The sequence below is a fragment of the Aulostomus chinensis genome, chromosome 1 (assembly GCF_037954235.1).
Source record: "Aulostomus chinensis isolate RoL2024-O1b breed Wild chromosome 1, RoL_Achi_v1.0, whole genome shotgun sequence".
NCBI lineage: Eukaryota > Metazoa > Chordata > Actinopteri > Syngnathiformes > Aulostomidae > Aulostomus > Aulostomus chinensis.
Window position 1 is genome coordinate 36,851,429 of NC_141320.1, and position 16,260 is coordinate 36,867,688.

Consider the following 16,260-nt stretch of genomic DNA (forward strand, 5'->3'; position numbering starts at 1 on the left):
ACCTGATCACCTCTCCCTCAACCTCTAAATAACTCATTCCCTGACCGGGAATTAAACCCGGGCCGTGGCGGTGAGAGCGCCGAATCCTAGCCACTAGACCATCAGGGACCACACTGAGCTCTCCAACAACAGAGACTATAGACAATGACTCAAGAACACAGGACTCTGTGGTCTCAGCTTGATATACAGAGGGTCCACCAAGACCACCAGACACCTCAGCCCCCTAAAGACAGTCCACCCCCAGGATCAGCTTCTATCACTCAGTGGTCCAGAACCATTATGGAGCCTGATCAGGAATGTGAGCAAAGCTCTTGGAACAGGCCTGCTGCCACCACAACTAAGATCCTGCAGGTCACTAGAAACTCCAGTTTCCAGCTGACAAGTGGACTTTCCTCTGATCTGTGGTGGTGCTGAGTTTAGCAAACACCTCCAACAAGAAGATGACGGAGGCCATCAACTCCTCCAAGCTCAACATCTATACTGGCTTTACTGGGAGATCAGGAGGTCAAAGCAGATCTCCACCCTCCACCTCAGATGGCTTCTACTCACAGAGATGAGGGACCAGTTCAAACCAGCTCCCTGGAGCTCCCTTAAGCCATTGTCCCCCTCAGCTAACATCTGGATCTGGACCTGCACCGGTGCTGACTTGTGTCTTGAGTCCCCAGAGTTTGTTGAACCAGAGAAGCTTCAACTGGTGACGGTCGTACAACCAGGCGTGAAGGTGAGCCTGCATTGTCTGATCTGGAGCTAACAGGAATTAGCAAGTTAGCAACTGTTCTAGAGTTGCTGCTGAGTTGAATTTGAATTTATTTGTTGAAAGGTTCCAGTTTCTATGAGGTCAGGGAAGATTGGTGTGGATCTAAAGGTCCCTGGTTGGATTCCCACCTCTCACAGAGGACCTGATGCTTCACGTGAGCTGTGGATTGGTCTTCACTGCTGAGACAGAAAGAATCCCCCCACATTGGCTTCTTTTAACTGTCAACATTGGTTTGGCTCATTGGAACATTTTCAAACCCTCGTTGCTCAGATTTTACATTAATTTGATCATGACTTTAGACACATGTTCTGTTTATTAATTAAATAATCACTTGAGTTATGAATTTAGTGAGTCAACCAGACTTGGTCAATGATAAAAGTTAGTCTGGTTATTATTCAGTTTCCAGTCAGTGGGGACACACACACACACACACACACACACACACACACACACACACACACACACACACACACACACACACACACAGCCTGTCTTCAGTATAAAATGGTCTGTCACGTTCTCTCGCGTTGGAAGATTTCTCTGACTCCATTGTGAATACAGAGATTCTTCATCTGCCACCTGAGTCTTGATCCACTGATTCCTCTGATCCACCTCTTTCTGCTCCAACAAGGCTGACATGGATCAGGTGGGTCCATGTCATCCAATCAGGAGGTTTCTCCTCTCAGTTAATTTTCTTCATCCCAGTTTAGATTGATTCTCCTCAGCCTGATGAAGGAGCATCTGATCAGGTGTTTGGCTGCTTGTTGGTTGTAATTCCATAGATTTTAATCTCAGATGTTATAGAATTAAGAATGCAATGGCAGTCCTGCCAAGTGACATCACTGACATGACAGGATGACCCAGTCATGTGACTGAAGGAGCTGAGAGCTAAACATCATTGTTGATGGTGTCTTCCACTGTAGTCAGCAGCCTCAACTCCTCTATCAACACCTGTCAGAGACCTGCTGGAGGCTCCACTGAGGATCACTGGATTCAGAGTCTAGAGTGCTCACCATTCCACCATGGAACCATCAAAGATGAAACAAGTGAGACAAACTATGGCACTAAGCATGTACGAGGGACTACAGTGGTTTTCTGGATCTAATTTCCACAAACAAATGATGATTTGGGGAAAGGTCTGACAAAGTCTGAAAAACCTACCCTGATTTTTTCACAAACAAATGATAATTTTTAGACAGTGAGACAGTGCTCTTATTTTGGAGGGCCATCAGGATGTGAAATATCCCAGACCTCTGAGATCAGAGTGTTCACTTTGATCTCAGGGTCCTGAATTTGGAGGTTCTTCCTTTGGTCTCCAAGTTCTAACTCCCATCTTACTGAATCATTTTATTAATGAACTCCTCAGACCCTGATGATGTCAGGAAGAAATCCAGACATTCAGTTCTCATCTCAGCTGTTCTGACTGAGACGTCAAGCAGTCAGGAAAAAAGTGTTACGACCCAAAGTGGGACCTTTACAGGAACTAACAAAGTGTCTTTTTTCCTAAACTACTTGAGGAACTGGTTAAACCAGTAAAATATGCATTTCTGTGTGCAGACCAGTGAGGAGCCTGGGTGAGTGGAAGGATGTTTACCACCAACACAGAACCCAGACTTTAGTCATGTCATGAGAGGGAGACTCTGATGATGAAGTTAATGGACAAAATGTGAATTGAAGGGTGAACACAAATGGGTTTTTGAACCAAACACATTCCTTCAGTAGACTTTGATCCAACATTGAAGTTAGAGTTTGGTGGCTGCTCCATGTTGGAGGAAACCAGGCGATGTTGGACCGTCACAGGGAAGCTCCTTTGCCTCCTCTGCTGCCAGTTCAACCACTCACTCCCATCAGTGGAGAGCAGCTTCAACTGGGTTTGGAATGTACCACTGTGGATGCATAGGAATGTGGAGAAAATGTCCTTTGTCAGAAGTGGGATTTGAACCCATGCCTACAGGAGAGACTGCGACTTGAACGCAGCGCCTTAGACCGCTCAGCCATCCTGACAGACACTGAAAGTTGCAGACTTCAATATCAAATGAATTCATTCACTGACAAAGTAGAATTTTTGTTAACATTAAACACACAGTCTGTGTTCATGGCAGGAAGAAATGAATGTCTGTGTGTGTGTGTGTGTGTGTGTGTGTGTGTGTGTGTCAAGTCACAACAAAAGTTCTCTCCTGACTCTTTACTAGTAGAGCAGGTCCAGCACCAAACTCCTTCAATAAACCTCCACCCAACAATTCTCCATCAGCGGCACATCCTGCAACAGTGGTGATGAAAACCTTCCTTTTAACAGGCAGGAACGTCGAGCAGATCCAGGATCAGTGGGGACGGCCTTCTGCTTTGACTGGTTGTGGGGAAAGAGAGCAGGAAAGCAGGGCAGAGACAAAGACAGAGAATGCTGTCCTAAAACAAGGCCTGTTCCATCAATGGTAGAGCAGAGTGGTGCAGAGGAAGCGTGCTGGGCCCAGAACCCAGAGGTTGATGGATCGAAACCATCCTCTGCTAAAAGAAGAAAAATAAAATAAACCAGTGTCTTTAGAAATGTGTGTCTGTTAAAAAGAGGTTCATAAGCATTTTGTCTTCCTCCACAATCACCAACCATTGTGAGAGTTAACAACAGTCCACTTTCTGACTGAAGCAAAAGTAGACTTCAAAAGGTTCTTCTGATTCAACATAGCAGCTAAATTTCCATTTCCATTTCCTGAACAGGACAGGTTAAAAAAAAGGGAATGTCATGACTTCCTCTGTATGTTAGAATATGAACGACTAAAAATGTTCATGCCCAGTTTTAAGTTAGAATTGAATTGAAAATACAAAAATCTCAGTGTTGTAAACTGTTTCAAACAAATTCTACTGTTGAACAGTTCAAGTGTTTCTAATTCAGATTCAGATTCAGATTCAGATGTCTTTATTTATCCCCGAGGGGCAATTAAAGTACGGTACAACTGAGCAGCATGACATTAAAAAACAATAGAAAAAAAGAGGGACATGACAGTGGGAATAAATAAGAGAATAAAAATAAGATTAAAGATAAAATACAATAAATATACTACATACAGTATGTACACAATGTAAAATGAAGAGTAAGGTGACTGGAGTGAGTGAATAAAGTGCAGACAATGTAAACAGTATAAACAGTGTAACAGTGAATGAAGCTGAATGTGCTCTCTTATACTTTCCTCTATTGGGTTTCTTTCATGTCCTCCTGAGATCAAAGACAGAATTCTAGGTATTCTAGGAGTTGCAACCTGGAAGGTTCCCTCTCCTTCAGTGAGGCTGAATCCCTGTGGTCAGGGAGGATAAGGGACCCCACAGGTATCACTAAAGTGCTTTAGACTGCAAAGCACTCAGCTAATCAAGCTGGGATCAACTGCTGTGGTGATCAAGGTATCATCATATATAACAAACAAAGAAAACAAAGTTGAGGAAAAGCACACAAAGAAAAAACTATGAACATAAACAGAGCATCTTCTACACCAGATGTCACACGGCTCAGTAGACCTCTGGTCTGACCCGCAGCAGGTCCAGTCTCCAGGGTGCCCCCATCATTCTGCTCTTCAGTCACAGGACATGCAGCAGAATCCCATCGCTCCTCTGCAGAAGAACATATGAGAGCGTCTGCTTGCTCTTCTCTGGCAGGACGTAGGGGAGAGTCTGCTTGCTCTTCTCTGGCTGGACGTAGGGGAGAGTCTGCTTGCTCTTCTCTGGCAGGACGTAGGGGAGAGTCTGCTTGCTCTTCTCTGGCTGGACATAGGGGAGAGTCTGTTTGCTCTTCTCTGGCTGGACATAGGGGAGAGTCTGTTTGCTCTTCTCTTGCTGGACGTAGGGGAGAGTCTGTTTGCTCTTCTCTGGCTGGACGTAGGGGAGAGTCTGCTTGCTCTTCTCTGGCTGGACGTAGGGGAGAGTCTGTTTGCTCTTCTCTGGCTGGACGTAGGGGAGAGTCTGCTTGCTCTTCTCTGGCTGGACGTAGGGGAGAGTCTGTTTGCTCTTCTCTGGCTGGACGTAGGGGAGAGTCTGCTTGCTCTTCTCTGGCTGGACGTAGGGGAGAGTCTGCTTGCTCTTCTCTGGCTGGATGTAGGGGAGAGTCTGTTTGCTCTTCTCTGGCTGGACGTAGGGGAGAGTCTGCTTGCTCTTCAGAAGTTTGCTGGACCTTCGCTTGAAGGCCTTGATTTTCCTCTTTCAAACAGCTTTTTAAATCATGAAGATTTCCCAGGATTTCCCCCTGAGCACTGCTCCTTTTCTTCTTTTGTGTTCTCACTGCACATAGAAGACTCTGAACTTCACCGTTCAGACTGCCAGTCTTTGTGGGGTCCTGGTCCTTCCTTGATTCAAGGTGGGCCAACTCAGCAGTGAAGGTCTCTGTCTCCTGAGATGCAGTAGAAACTCGTCTCCTCAAACATCCATTTTCTGCCTCTCTCTCCTCACTCTCACCCACTCACTCAGCTGTTCAAGAGTCGTCTTCTTCTCAGTGAGTTCTTCTCTCATTTTGTTCTTCTCTGCCTGGATGGAGTTGAGCTCACACTTGAGGTCACATTTCTCCTTGTAAACCATCTTCACCTCAAGCTGAAGATTGTGGACTTGTGTGTTCAGGTCTCTGATCTGAGTCTGGTTCTCCTCCCTCACAGATTCAAGGTTGCCCACCATGGCAGACATGTTCTCTACCAGCTGATATGCAATAATCTTCTCTTGTCCAAGACTAGAAACCTGTCCCCACAAATTCTGGTTTTCTGTCCATCTCTTGTCACACAGAGACTGAAGCTGATCAAGAGCACTTTTCTTCTCAGTCAGGTCTTCCTCAAGACATTTCATCTCCACCTGTTCTCTCTCCCTCAGAGACTGAACGTGGGTCAGCTCTTTTCTGAGCTCATTGTTCTCCCCATCAACCTTCCTCCCCTCACACTGAAGACTGTGGACTGTTGCGTTCAGATCTTCTATCTGAGTCTGGTTCTTGTCCTGGACTGTTTGGAGGTTGGCCACCACAGCAGTGAGGTTCTGGAGCTCCTGGATTGCTCTTTTATTCTCACGTTCAAGAGTAGAAACTTGTTCCCTCAAATTCTGGTTTTCTGCCTGTGTGTTGTCACACAGAGACTGAAGCTGCTCAAGGGCAGCTTTCTTCTCAGTCAGGTCCTCCTGCTCTGTCAGCCTTAGAGATGGAGGAGCAGGATCACATTGACCAGGATCATTCAGTGGATAAATACAGCTCCTACTGAGATCCACCAGATCTCTGAATGCTCCAACTATACAATCCAATGGAGTCATAGCCTTCTGTCCTGGGTTGATCTGAAGATCTTGAGCCAGACTAAATCTCCTGGAACTGTCAAGTGTTTAAAGACCAAAACTGCCCCAGAAATGTGGAGTCTGGATTCTTTTCTAGAATGAGACGGCAATGACAGTCCTGCAGAGTGACATCACTGACATGACTGATGACTTCAGTCACATGACTGATGACTTCAGTAACGTGACTGGATGACTTCAGTCACATGACTGGATGACAGTGTAGATTCCAATGTAGAGGTTGGGGAAATAGTCTCTGAGAATCCAGCTTGAACCCATGCCCTCCTTGTTCTTCAAAAACCCAAACAGCGACCATCAGTCTCCCTCCAATCCTGTACTTGGTTCAATGTTGCTGTTCCATTTTGCAGCAGCAGGTGTCGCTGTGATACCAGGTTCAGTTCAAGATTCCCAACTCCAGCTCATGTTGGTGACCTCAGTGGCAGGTAAAATGGCGCTTCAGTGGATCATGTGATCAACTCATGTGTGTCCTCAGTGCTCCACAGGTCTGTCAAATGTTCTGTAAAATAGTTGGACCCAGCAGAGCTGCTAGATCAGGAGTTGATGGAGTCGTTGCAGATACCAGGGTCCAAAGTCCAGCTTGAACCTGGTTTGTGCTGTTCTTTGTCAAGCTAGCAGCCATTCTTGTCACTGCCAAGCTAAAGTGACTTCTGTCAACAAAGGTCAACATACAAAAGGATATTTCTACTGGCAGTTCAAGATTTTGATCAAACTCCTTTTTCAGAGCTGGAACCTTCCTCTTGTGTCAGCTTTCTGTTCCCATCTCTATGGTAACGGTCAGTTTTGACCCACGTCTTCAATCAGCTGTCAAATAAACTAAAAACAATTTTCTCACAGCAAGAAGGTTCCAGGTTTGAGCCCAGGCTCTGGCACAGGATCTTTCTGTGTGGAGTTTGCATGTTCTCCCCGTGCCTGTGTGGGTTCTCCCCAGGTACTCTGGCCTCTTCCCACCATCCAAAGACATGCAATTGGGGACTAGGCTAATTGGATGCTCTAAATTGACCGTAGGTATGAATGTGAGTGTGAATGGTTGTTTGTCTCAAGGTGTTGGCCCTGAGATGAACTGGTGACCTTTCCGGGGTGTACCTCTCGCCAGTTGACACTGGGCTGGGCTCCAGCCCCACTGCAACCATTAACAGGAATGAGCGGAAGACAATGGATAAATGCATGGATGGGTGTTTGTGAAAATTAAAACCAGACAACCACTGTACTCCCGCCTACATGATAAGCGCCATAATTTTTCTCACTCATGTCTTTTTTTTTTGGACTGGTTCCATGGTGTAATGGTTAGCACTCTGGACTTTGAATCCAGTGATCCGAGTTCAAATCTCGGTGGAGCCTCCAGCAGGTCTCTGACGGACTCTGAAAGAGGAATTGCTTTTTTCTATGGCCAACTCCTGCTCCTTGGCTGTGGCTGGTTGGGAGGAGGCTCAGGCCCTAACAACGCTGCCACCACCTTCAATTAAGACCTCAGTTTTGTCCTGTTTGAGCTGGAGAAAGTTCTCTGTCACCATGACAGATAAATGGACATCAACTGGTCCTGAGTCATCAGGAGACAGCGATGTGAAAAGAAAAGAATTGCTGCTAGCTTGACAAAGAACTGCACAAACTTGGTCCAAGCTGGACTTTGGACCCTGGTATCTGCAACAACTCCCATCAACTCCTAATCTAGCATCTCTGCTGAGGGTCCAACTATTTCACAGAACATTTGAGCATCACAACACTTAGCAGGACCGTCAAGTTGGATTCTCAGAGACTATTTCCCCAATCACTACATTGGCATCTACACTGCCCAGATAGCAGGAGTCTTTGGGCCAGATCCGTTTGAAAGCTTCCTGATCCGCCTGTGGTGCACACATGACAGTTGTGGCCCACAAATGAAATACAGGTTTTAACGAAAGCTCTAAAATCCAAGGTGAAATGAAAATGTGTGGAACTAACCGGATTCGGTCCGAACATCCGAAGGTGCCAAATACTGAAGTAAAATCAGAACTGGACCAATCCTGGGTCTGGTGTGGTGCTGATCTGCAATTGGGATGCGGGCCGTTTTTGGGCCATCGTGCGTCTAGACACTGTTTGTGTTCAAATTTAAAGTCCCACAATAAGAAGTAGCTGAATCTGACAGGTGAAGGTTTGGAACTACAAGATGGTGATGTTTCCTTGACTTGATGCTCTGACTGTCAGGGTAGATGACAGCTTCTTCTGCTGCTGCATCTGAGTGGCTATGATTGGAGGTTTTACCCTCCAAGGTTGTTTGGTTCCAGGTGAAACTTTAAAATTCCAGTCCCCAACCTTGGCTGTTCTGAAACTCTTCTCCTGAATCACTCCTGAGCTGCAGCAAGAACAAATACCAGTGCCAACCAGATCAACTTCATGGCTGCTAACAGCCTCAGACACTTGATTTCCATCAATCTGGAGCCAAGAAGGCCCTCACCTGTGGTTCTCCTCCAGGAGGGTCCAGGTTCTGCCATTGGGGCTCCTGGTGCCACTGCCAGAGAGCCTCAGCTGCACACTGCAACATTTCAACAGGAGATTGACATTCCTTCAAATGTCCTGACATCTGATTACAATGGTTCTGTTCCATATTTATATTTTAAAATAAATCACATGATGAAAGCTGCCACAGCTGCTTTAAGAGAGAGAACACGCTAAGAGATTAAGATTAATGCCCAACATGGGGCTTCAACCCACCACCCTGAGATTAAGAGTCTCCTGCTCTACTGACTGAGGTCGTCAGGCCAGGGCGTCCATGTTCTACAGCATGAAGTCATCAGAGGGAGAGACGTTTGCTGTTCACAAGCTCTTCATCAGACTGAGGAAGAAAAGAACAGCGCCATCTTAAAAACAAGAGATCATTCTAGTCAGACACATTGACTCTGATGCTGCTGAGCCTGAAGGGAGGATGAAGAAAGGAGTGTCTGAGAGAGCTTCACCAGACAAACTGTCCAGTTTACCAATGTTGTGCGCTGATGAGCGCATTGGTCAAAATTAATGATAATCGATAATTATGGATATAATTATTGATAATTAAATAAGTTACTAATTATATTTAATATTCATTATTCGGGGCATATAAAATGGATGTCTTTTGTTGGGGTGCACATGTCCAGGTTTGGAATGAGACAGAGCGTTGGGTCGTCATCATGGTTTGCGAGTGTGGGTGGTGTCTTAAGTTGTACACGAGTGTTGCCTCTCCAAAATCCAACATTTAGGACCGTTTTCAGCCTATAAATGTTTTGTTGCTCTGTGATGGGTACACTGAGCATGAATCCTATTTCTAGATTCTGGGGATCTACAAAAATAGGGATTGCGCTGCCAAGACTATACGCCAGGTGGAGTTGGGAGGATTGCACCACAGTCGTCGTAGCGGACTGGAGAATCTCTTCTACCAGTTCTGAGGAGACCAGATACGAGGGGATCATGCCACCGCTCAGGCTATTAACCGAGGAGCTAACTTCTCTGAGAAGATCCTGCATTAAGTCTCTGACTATTCGCACAGAGGTGATGTCCTCCTTGACGACCTGCAATAACGTCGATAAGGCACGCAACATGTTATTTAGGAGTATCGAGTGCAAATTCACGGTGACTATAGTACCCTGCAGGGTTTTGCCAATTCCCTGAAGTTGTTGTTGTTGCTGGGGAAGCCTCTGTTGAATCTCTGGCATCTCTCCATCAAGTTCATCCATGTGTTTCTGTAATGAGCGAATGCTAACGGTATTGGCTGCGGATAACCCGACAGAAAACAGCGATCTGATAGCTGATGAGGCAGTGAGCAGCCCACCCAGAAATCGTTTTGGTCGTTTCTGGCCACCCAGGTCTCTCTGTAACCAGAAACTTTTGCAACTGCTCGAGCTTGTAAATAGTGGTGTGCCTAGTAAATTCGATTGCGTCTTGGGTCTGTGTACGGCTCAGTCTTCCTTCGGTTAGCCGTGGAGGGAGGTGGTTGTGCTTACGGTACACGCCCAAGGGTCTAAGTGAACGTAGATTCTCTGGGTGTACGGGTTACAGTGGGTGATAAGGAGTCCCGGTGTCTCCTGTAGGACGATGACGGAGGGAAGTCCAGTTTGGATTACCTCGTCGTTTCTGATAACTTGGACGTAGAGGAGGATGCCGGAGATCCAGCGGAGGTTCCTGGGGTCAGACCAGAGTCCACGAACCATTGCAGATAATCAGTATAGAAATGAAAATTTATCTGCTATGTTGAATCACAAAAAAATCTTATGAAGTCAACTTTTGCTTCCATCAGTTCACTTTCAATTCCACCCCTTTGTATCAGAAAAAAACCTCATTATATTTAATAATCAGGCTATTTTTTGTTCTTTTCATTTAGCAGAGGATGGTTTTGATCCATAAACCTCTGGGTTATGGGCCCAGCACGCTTCCTCTGCTCTACCATTTGTTGAACAGGCCTTGATTTAGGAGAGCAGGATTGTGACAAGAACAGGATTTTGAGTTTCAAATGTTTCCCAGTTTGGCTCTGCAGCAGGAGGTCTTGTAGAAACAGAGACTGACCTGACACCAGCTCCCTCTGGAACAATGGTTCATTCATTCATCGGTGCCAGGAGGCCTAAAAACACACAAAACACCAATTCAATCCAGGACCTTGGATCCTAAAATGAAACTCCATCCCACGGTGGCTCTGCTGGGGCTCCCACAGGTGAGTGAGGCTGAGCTCCAGTCTGCTCTGAGGAGGCAGCAGACATCTGCACCACTCAGAGGTTTGGTTGGTGTCTTTGACAAAATCCCAACAAACTCAAATCCTGTTGAATCAGGAAGTTCTAGTTGAACGCTCATCCACGTCACATGACCAAGAAAACCTCCTCTTTCATTCAGACCAGAACAGACAAACATAGAAACATTGTTTCAGCTTCTGATCAAACAATAACATGTTCTTGTTTGTTTGCCATGTTCTATTAATCAGACTGATGATCTCTGGATGTTCTAGGAGGTGGGTATGTTTCTGATGAAGCCTGTTTGGTCTGGGGGGGTTAAGATGGTGGGGCTGTTTCAGTTCTAGTGCTGAAGGCTTTCACCATGACAGTCAGACTCTCCTCTGTCCTTCATGGTCCCTCAAATGTGCAGTGTGGACCTCACACACTGAATTTAGCCTGAAAACTCTTCATGAAAAGCAGGAGACTCAGAGTTTCTGTGGCGCAATCGGTCAGCGTGCTCGGCTGTTAACCGAGAGGCTGGTGGTTCGAGCCCACCCAGGGACGATGAACAGGCTCTACTGGTGCTTAGGAGTCGCTGTGTTAATGATCTGAATGTGGACGGACAGATTGACCCTCCACAGCAGACACATGTGACAGATCTCTGGATGAGACATTTCAGTGTTAAATTTAGTCGTCGTGTGTCATGCAGTGTTGAGGAGACCTGCTGGCTGTGGGTAAAGTGGGGGCTCAGAGTTTGTGGAGTCGGCTCTGGAATGAATGGGGTTTGGTTCTCAGATGCTCCAGCTCAGGTTAGCGAGGTGGTGGAGAAACCAGTGAGAGCTCTGCCAGCTGGAGCCTCTTGGGTCCCAGGAGGCTTCACTCCTGGAGGTGGAAATGATGAGGAGTTTTAAAATCTGCTCCTCTTTCACGCTGACTTGTTTTCTTGGGTTCCCTCTTTCATTCATGTGTGATTTTAGTCTCAGCTCTCTAAACCTGAACGGAGCCAGAACCCATTTTAAAAGAGCTGCTCTTTTAAACTCCTGGAGATCAAGAGGATCCCTGCCATGTTTGTCCAGGAGACCCACAACACAACAGTCAGTGAATGGGGATGCAGGCAGACTTTTAATGGGGGTCATTTGAAGTCCCAAGTCCAGTTGGAGCAGAGGGTGGAGTTTGATTCTCCAGGAGGTTTTTGTTGTTGTTTTTTTTACCAGTTTCTTTTGGTTTGGAAGGAAATCATTCCAGGTGTTTGAAAGACGGTGAGAGCAGCTTTGGAAAATGTTCAACTGGTGTTTTTAAATGTCTTTGCACCAACAAATGGTGGACAGGACAGCTTTTGAGACATTTTAATGCCACCGTTCAACAGTGAATCTGCTGGTTTCCTGTTTTTAGGAGCTGATGGGAGCTGCACCGAGAAGCTCTTTGAGACAGGAACCGGGTTTGAGTGATCACTCTTCAGTCTCCTGTTCTGTTTTATTAAAATATTCATTTAAAAGCTCCTGAGAGAGAGAGGGGGGGGGCAGAGAGGGGGGGGGAGAGGGGGGGAGACAGAGAGAGAGAGGGAGAGAGGGGGGAGACAGAGAGAGAGAGGGAGAGGGGGGAGACAGAGAGAGAGGGGGGTAGACAGAGAGAGAGAGGGAGAGAGGGGGGAGACAGAGAGAGAGAGGGAGGAGACAGAGAGGATCAAACTGATCTCAAACTTGACTTCAAAATTCTCTGATTATAATCATTTGTACTCCTTGATAGATTCATCACTACAGTGTCATTGAGGGTCCATTACTATTGCAGTATATTAAAGAATATAAGAACGAGGTTACCATTCATGGAAATATAATATTTAATGTATTGCAGTATATTTTCAAAGATATAACACTTTAATTTTTTTAATAAGAGAGACTTTAATGTGAGACTTTAATGTCTGTCTTTGATCTCTAACTCTGACTCTGATGTCATTGGTGGTGACTGAATTCTACCACCTGACAGACTGGGAAGGCTCCTATTGGTGATGTCATCATAAATATATGAAGGTCTTGTTTCAATGGTATAACATTAAAGCTCATCTTAGTAAAACAATCAAGTTACCTGAACTAAGTTCTTTAAAAAAAAAGACTGTCACTGACTTAAATGAATCAAATCTACTTCAAAGTTCCTTCTGTGGTCATAAGTCAGCCATTTTAAGTGTACTTGTAGTTCCAGAACATTCCAAGAGGAGATGATATGAATCATTTTGTTAGATGAACTCTGTTCCTCTGCTTTGATGTTGGTGGACTGAGGGGAGTTTGCCTGAACCTGCTTGGACCTGCTGGCTCCTGCTCAGTCCCTCACTCAGCCTCACTCAGCCTCAGCAGCACCGCTCCACTGAGGCCTGATTCAGGTTCCTAGCAACCAAATAGGAGGAGAGCTGAACCTTCTTGCTGGGAGGCCACAGTGCTGACCACTGCACCATTGTGTCCCCTGAAAATGCCACCACCTTGTTGGGATTTTCTGTAACAGCAAGTACACATGAACATAGCAGCTTCTTCACAGGGCTGGTGGCGCAAAGGATAACGCGTCTGACTACGGATCAGAAGATTTTAGGTTCAACTCCTGGCCAGCTCGCTTTAAACTTTATACTGAGAAGATGAAGTGAGAACCACTGATCAGAGTCACTGAAGTCCTCCCAGGTTTCCTCCTTGTCTGCTGGAAACATGAACACATGAATGATCCTGCTACCTCTCATGTTAAGCTGCACTTGACAGTGACAGCAGGAGAACAAAAATCCCAGTGTGTCATCAACATTTCCTGTCAATCAATGATAGAAGCTGTTGAATTTCTGGATCAGAACAAGGAGAAAGGAGCCCCAATGAAAGAGTGATGGTTCTTGATTCTGATTTTGTTCTTCACTCCTACACCAGAGAGTGAAAGTGAGGGCTGGCTGGGAGCAACTGCCTGCTTCAGAGTGGGAGGAGCCTCAGGACTTTCCAGTGAGAGCTGCAAACTTCCACCAGCGCCCAGTGCCAGCAAGTCTTCATGATGGAGCTGAGAAGAACACAACAACACCAGAGCACTGGAGAGGAGCACAACACTTCTTTGCTTCCTGGCCACTCTCATGTCTGTCTGTCCATCTGGAGCTGGGGGGAGGAGCTTCACATGTTTGTTTGTTTTTTTAAAAAGGGAATGACATCACTTCCTCTTTATGTTAGAATATGAACTACTAAAAATGTTCATCCACAGTTTTAAGTTAGAATTAAACTGAAAATACAAAACTCTCCCCTCTTCAATCCTGTCACTCAGTGTTGTAAACTGTTTCAAACAAATTCTACTGTTCAACAGTTCAAGTGTTTCTAATGAAGCTGAATGTGCTCTCTTCTACTTTCCTCAATTGGGTTTCTTTCATGTCCTCCTGAGATCAAAGAAAGAATTCTAGCTACTGTCAAAGCCCTGATGACATCATCAGGAATTCTGACTTTGATCTGGAGACTCTTGCTTTAATCTGAATTTGACCTGACTAATGTTTTAGTTTAGGTTGCATGATACCGACCACCTCATTTCTCCTGATGGACTGGTGACCTGTCCAGGGTGAACCCTGCCTCTTGAACAATGTCACCTGGGATCGCCCCCCCCCCCCTCCGTGACCCTTAAAGGATAAGAACAGAAAGTGGATGGAGGGATGGACTCAACACTGAAATCAGCTGATCTGATCCACATTCTAATGTTTCCTGTCCCTCTTTAGGAGTCAATGAGAATAGTAGTGTATATAATAATGTATATCCAACCTTGTAGTATCTTTCCAAAGCTTTTAGTATTTCTTCTTGTTTCTACTTGTAGTTTTAGTGTCTGGATCTTTTCTTTTGATGTCCTGCTGTCTGCTCTTTGCTTTTGGAGCTTCCTTCAACAACTACCAGGCCTCCTGGGTACTGTAGGAAACATGGTCAAGTTCTTCTGACTTCTCCAGGAACGTCCTGCTCACATTGGTCTGTCTTCATTTTGACTCCTCCCACTGCTACAATGACCAGCCTTTATACTCTTGGTGACTGGGGTCCTGGTTGCTGCAGGCCTCAACACCAGCCTGTGGTTGAGAGCAGGGCAGAACAGAACTGACAGTATCTCCCATGCAGGACCTCGGTCAGCGCCTGGTGCCAGCTTGGGCACCGCTTTAACCTGGACCCCTAGAAGATCTTCTCCAGGAACTCGCCTTTTTCAATCGAAACAGCGTGAAACTTCAAGTAAAGAATTAAAATTATTTAATTCACAATGAAGCCTCTGTCATAAAACAAAATGAACAACTGACTACCTCCCCATGACTTCACACTGATACACAGGAGGTAACCTGGTAGTAAGAGCAGCGATGCTCAGGTCTGTGGACTCAGAGGAGGGTTCTTCTTTTGGTCACAGGTTTGAAGTGGAAGAGAGAGGAGAGACTGTGAGAGACCTGCCACACCTCTCCAGTGACCTGAGACATGATGGCAGTGGTGGGATTTGAACCCACGCCTCTTCAGAGACTGGAACCTTAATCCAGCACCTTAGACCGCTCGGCTACACTACCTCACTGCGCTGTTCTGTGAGTTGGTCTGCTAAAGGCATGTTGAACAGGAAGTAACATAATGATATCAAACTTATTCTGAAGGGGGACCCCTTTCCTCCCACGGTCACAGGAAGTGACGACAGCGCCGCTAGAGGCAGGAAAGAAATGGTAAAAGGACTCAGTTTGTACAGAGCCTTTCTACCTCAGCAGCACTCAAGGAGCTGAACAATGTCCTCTCATTCACACACACTCACACACTGATGCTGAAGGCTGCCATGCAAGGAGCCAACCTACTCATCAGAAGTATTTAGGGGTTCAGTGTCTTACTCAAGGACACTTTGACATGGTCACTGGAGAAAGTGAGGATCAAACCAGCCACCCTTTGGTTGCCAGACGGCCACGCTACTCCTGAGTCATGTGACCTGGATAAGATGGTGAACTACAGCTGATCGCCATTCTAGCAAACCCTCTTTTGTTTGGTTTGGTTGTTGTTTAGTGACTGTGGATGAATACACAGAAGAAGTTGAGCATAAATTTGTGTTCCCTGTTCACTTGAATATATGCAGGAGTGTGAGGTGGAAATAATACTTGGAGGAGAATGAGAGTTCAGTCTCAGCGCTATGACCTGTGCTGACACTAAAACATGTCAGCCCACAGAACAAAGATGGCAGTCCTCTGGGAAAGCAGGTACACCACACATACATGAAGAAACCCTACAGGAAACAAATATGTTGCCAGAGACTTTTACTCTGTTTTTGTTGTTTACCCAAGAACAGGATTGGAGGGAGACAGATGGTCGCTGTTTGGGTTTTTGGAAAACAAGGAGGCTGTGGGTTCAAGCTGGATTCTCAGAGACTATTTCCCCAACCTCTACATTGGCATCTACACTGTCATCCAGTCACGTGACTGAAGTCATCCAGTCACGTGACTGAAGTCATCCAGTCACGTGACTGAAGTCATCCAGTCACGTGACTGAAGTCATCCAGTCACGTGACTGAAGTCATCCAGTCACGTGACTGAAGTCATCCAGTCACGTGACTGAAGTCATCCAG

General features: G+C 45.9%; 2 non-coding genes across 2 annotated transcripts; one reads left to right on the forward strand and one right to left on the reverse strand.

Annotated features, from left to right (window-relative positions):
• Window positions 1-2,678: 2,678 nt before the first annotated feature.
• Window positions 2,679-2,761, reverse strand: trnal-caa (transfer RNA leucine (anticodon CAA)). The gene has a single exon. It is a non-coding gene; the product is annotated as a tRNA-Leu (tRNA).
• Window positions 2,762-7,321: 4,560 nt separating this feature from the next.
• Window positions 7,322-7,393, forward strand: trnaq-uug (transfer RNA glutamine (anticodon UUG)). The gene has a single exon. It is a non-coding gene; the product is annotated as a tRNA-Gln (tRNA).
• The last annotated feature ends 8,867 nt before the right edge of the window (window positions 7,394-16,260 follow it).